The sequence below is a fragment of the Empidonax traillii genome, unplaced genomic scaffold, assembly GCF_003031625.1.
Source record: "Empidonax traillii isolate 1590-97213 ecotype Southwest subspecies unplaced genomic scaffold, ASM303162v1 scaffold332:size1087224, whole genome shotgun sequence".
NCBI classification, from domain to species: Eukaryota; Metazoa; Chordata; class Aves; order Passeriformes; family Tyrannidae; genus Empidonax; species Empidonax traillii.
The window spans coordinates 652,116-656,912 of record NW_020955525.1 but is presented as its reverse complement, the minus strand read 5'-3'; the positions used below and the strand labels follow the sequence as shown (position 1 = coordinate 656,912).

Here is a 4,797-nt window from a genome sequence, read left to right as displayed (position 1 = left end):
TACTGAGCTGTAAAACCACCTTTGCAAATTAACTTGCTGGTTGCAGTTTTTCCAACCTTCTGCCATCAGCAGCTGCATTTCCCAACCCTTCCATGGGCTCTCCTCCTCTGACACTTTGCTCATCCTGTCTGATAATTGACACTGGCAACAGGTGAATAGAGATCTATGTTCTTAGCATGATGAAGCAGTGCAATGAGTTACATATCCAACAAATGCTGGAGCCAGGGAAAGATAAAGTCTAATAGCAAAGAGAAGATTATGGCAGTCAGCTGTTAGACAGGCTGACGCTAGTGAGGTACTACATGATATTGCCTCAGGAGCAGGCTGATGTGTCTGTGGATTACATCACTCTTGAAAGAAGCACATCCTCCTTTCTGGGCTTGATTTCACTCTAATAGTGACTGTTGGCAAAAGACTGTTGAAAGGGGAGCCAATATGTAGTCACATTTTTTCCCACTCTTCAGCTTCTGCTGAAAAAAATTTGTATTGAATTGTGGCTTAACTTGGAAGCAATAGGAAATATTTCTCTGAGTACAAAAATAAAGGTTGGAAAACTAGCTGATGGAGAAAGATGTGAAAGTCAGATAGAAAAATCTGACAAGCAAGGGTAAGTGAAACAAAAGTGTGTAGTACAAAGTCTAATTAGGAACTAATATGATTTTTCTTTTATAAGCTGGGAAGTTATAATTGAAAGTGTCAGAGGAAGAGAGACATCTGGCTTTATTAGTCTCAGGGTGACTAAAGCCATAAATGTGACATGCCAATGAAAAAAGACAAGTGTAAAGACATATCAGGATGTATTACAGCATTTTTAGAAGTGGAAAGAAAATATTAAAGGCAATGTATATACTACTGGTGGGATTTCATCTGAAATTCTGTTTGTAGTTTTGGTCACTTGTGATCAAAACATGAATTCTAAGAGTAAGAAGTTTGAGATGGGTAGCTAAAGCTGAGGAAATAGAAACGGTCTTATACAGGTATTATTAAAAATTCTCATTGTTTGTTTCAGTGTAAAAAAATTGTGCTGTCTTTTTATTCTCTTAAAAGAGAAAGGCACTGACAGAGTGAGAATGTCTGATTAAGTTGTAGAACAATGTTAGCCAAAGAACAAATGTGTATACACTGGCAACGATGGTTTATTTGGTAGAAATGAAAGACAGTAACTATCTGGGAGTGAGATTCTAGATTAGAAGTAAATTTGCTGGCTTGGTTCTTTGTCCTAGTCTATGAAACAACTTGATCTTTTTGTCACATGGAATATATAAAATACATAATTCTAAAAGATGGAAATTAGACAGAAATCAAAAGGTTCTTTCTTTCTAAATTAAAGATTTTTAATCTTTCCCCCACCCTGTACTAGAAATGCTAGAGGGTAGAGATAAAGAGGGAGGAACTGCGAATATGCCTCCTTCATAGGGAAAAGAAATTAGAAATAATCTCCTAATTATTATCCCTAGACACAAAGGACAGATTTTCTGAGTGAAAGTTGTATATTGCAGTAATTCCACCCTTAAGCCTTCAAAGCACAAAAAGTCAGGCTGTACGAGGATATCTATAATGAGAAATGTAGGACTGCAAACAAATAAAAAGATTCAGTTTGTTCAGTTGTTTATAGCATCTATACAACTGATAAGATTAACAATTAATTAATAAAACTAAATAATAAATTACAGTGAAAAAATAGATGGAAATGCATGTTGCTTTCCATATCTTCTGCTTTTTTTGATTTCATTACACCTCTACACACAAAAATAACTTTTTTCTATAAGTATTTTTCTATTAATATTTTTTGCATTGGTGATAGAGATGTTGGCATTTTTCTCTTAGAAGATGAGATAGTACTGTCCACTAAATGGCTTCCTCCCTATATGGACTGTTGCCTTCTGAAAAGTGACCAGCTTAAAGAATATATGTATGAAATGTATAAATTCTTCTAAAAATTTTCTTAAAAAAGTAAAGATGCTTTGCACACTTTTCTGCATTTCAGAGTTTCAACCAAACCATCTACACTCTAAGGTTACATTTATAATAAAAATATGCTTCTCACATCCATTTTTGTAAATATACACTAATTTCAATAAGCCTCATTGCATCTTTATCACTCCAGCTTTGCAGAGAAGTTTGTATCAAGTATGCTCATATTCAACTTCAGGTATGACTGTCAATGCCTATGAAAACTGTGAATTTCCATAGTTGCGAAGTACATCCTGTTCTTGTTTCTGGTAAATGGTAGAGAAGTTGAATGCGTCAGTTCTCTAGGCACTCTTTTTGGGCACAGAAAAGGGATAATGCATGTTTTTATCTGGCTCTAACTCCACAAGGCCCTTAGGTTCAATTCAAGAAGGTATTCCTTGCCAGGAGAGCCCTTTAGCACCATGCTTAAATGCTTTGCTGAAGCATGTCCAGTTAGAGCAGATTGCTAACCTTGCGTGTCATGAGCAATAGTCTACTCTTACATTCACCTGCCTTCTCTGCAGCTTATGGGTTTGCTTAATGCAGTTAGGAGTCTTTTACAAAGCAGCTGCTTTAACTCATAGCCCTTCATTCTTTCTTTATTTAGTTCAAGGGGCCCAGATCTCATTCTGGACATCTCTGGTTAGAGAGTAATATTCACCTAGGTAGTAATTTAAAATATCTTTATAAGTTTGTTGGTATAATGGGGCTGGGTGACCAATGTGGTTTAAATGATTTTTCCCTGGCTAATTAAATGCATTTAAATTTATAAAATTAATATTTTATTAAAGCTGTCTTTCTGAATTTAAAATGTATTTTGGCCGCTCAGTGAGGTTACTTTTTGATGAGCATTAATTTCTGTTAACTATTCAAAAGCTCTGAGCTAATTGCTTAATTAAACATCAATGCTGGCCAATATTGAGTCTCTGGAGGTTAGATAGAGAGGTGGGTCCGTTTCAGAGTGAGCTCTGACTCTCAGTTCCATAGTGGGGATGAAAGATAATAGTGACTGTAAAGTTTGTATCTAGTATAATAAAACTTTTGTATATATTTTAAGGATTTGTTTATAAGCACGGAAGTGCAAACACAACTCTCTGTGGACAGAGACTTGAGGCTTAGTCTTGGAAAAAATCTAACCTGAATAATATTTGTGTTGTGTTAATCCTTTGTTGCGTAGGTGTTGTCAGTACTAAGCCTGTCACTGTTGATTGTTAATGAGGTTTTGGTTCATTAGACTAAAAAGCTAAAACTGCGTTATGTCACAATTTCAGATTAATTAATAGTTTGTTAATAACATTTAGTTTTAATTCTCCTTCTCACTTGTTTCTCTTAAAAAGAGTATTCTACTAAATAGGTGAAAAAGTGAGTGTTTGCAGTGGTTTTCTTACTTTTAAATTTTCTAGCTGTTGTCAAGAATGCTGTATGATGTGTAAGTGGCATTTAACTCTGTGATATTCTCATTAATATTAAATAAGGAATAAAGGTAATTATATTGATTTCAACACAATCCAATAGGACAAGTGGGTTCAGTCTCTTGATGATGGACTTTCTATGTGGTCTTTGTCTTTTTCCTTCTGTGGCCTCTGCTGTTACAACACTGTAGATATAGGCTTATTGACTGTGACATGCTAGAAATCATAGCAGTAGCAATAAAATAATTCAAATTTTTCATTATTTTCTAACATAAGATCTTATAATTTTACTAATTTTTACTCTTCTAGTATTGCTATGATTCTTCAGATTGCAAATTTTTCATTCTCAGTCTCCTGAGAGGCCCTTTTGGCCATCACGTCAACCCATTTACTTTATTCCATAAATTCACACGGTACTTTGAATATGGTACATATCCATAGTACTGACCATCTTTATCACAAAAATTAAATTCCCAGTGATTTGGCTCATCCTTAAGCGTCACACTGTAAATTGATTTTATGTGTTTATGTCATAATAACCGCAGCTGTGTCCCCTCACAACTCCTTGTGCACCCTCAGCCTTCTTACTGGTGGGGTGGGGTGAGAGGCAGAAAAGTCACTGATTCTGTGTAAGCTCTGCTCAGCAATATCTAAAACATCCCTGTAGTATTGACACTGTTTCCAGTACAAATCCAAAACACAGCCCCATGTCAGCAGCTGTGAAGGAAATTAACTTTATCCCAGCCGAAAACAGCACAGTACATGAGAAAATAACATTTTAATAGAAGGGAAAGCTCTCTGCTTGTGTCATAATAACTGCACGTTTTATTGCAAATGAAGTTTGATATAGCTTCAGGAATGCTGACCTGTGTATCTTTGCCCAGTGGTGTGAGAAAGGAGTCTCAAATAAATACTGAATTCTTTGTAGAATGTCTGCCCAGCTTCCACGTGCAAGATCTTATAGTGGTGTCTTCCCTTTGAAAGTAAAACTACTGGAAATTGCCTGTGACTGGGGTGACATCATGAATTAGAAAGGACATGAATTTAATCTTTTGTAGAGACAGCTGTGTCTGGTATTTTAATACGTTTTTGAAGAGAAACAAAGGAAGGCTAATTAATGTATTTATGTAAATTCAACAAATGACAGGGTTTAGCCACAGCCAGTTCTTTACCATGGAAGCAAATGATGGTTGTCCTGTCCATGTCTGTTGCAGTGATTTAGGGCCTACTCAAATCACATAATTAAAAAACTGTGGATGCTGTGGTTGCTAAAGAAAAAAGTAATTAAACAAGAGACTGATAAGAAGAAGCTTTTGACAAAACAGTTTTATACCAAATGAAGAAAGAAAGATTTCAGTTCAGATGATGCTTAGTAATTGAATTTCAAAAGACATTGCCACATTAACATGACCATAAAACAATAAATTTTGTT

General features: G+C 35.3%; 1 protein-coding gene and 1 long non-coding RNA gene across 2 annotated transcripts in view; both read left to right on the top strand.

Annotated features, from left to right (window-relative positions):
- Window positions 1–1,622, top strand: part of LOC114061393 — a 7,996-nt gene extending 6,374 nt beyond the window's left edge. Inside the window, exon 3 of the long non-coding RNA XR_003572106.1 lies at window positions 1,050–1,622. This is a non-coding gene — a long non-coding RNA (uncharacterized LOC114061393). The remainder of the gene's footprint in view (window positions 1–1,049) is intronic.
- IMMP2L (inner mitochondrial membrane peptidase subunit 2) overlaps window positions 1–4,797 on the top strand; it is a 419,265-nt gene that overhangs the window by 218,009 nt on the left and 196,459 nt on the right. The window lies entirely within an intron of this gene.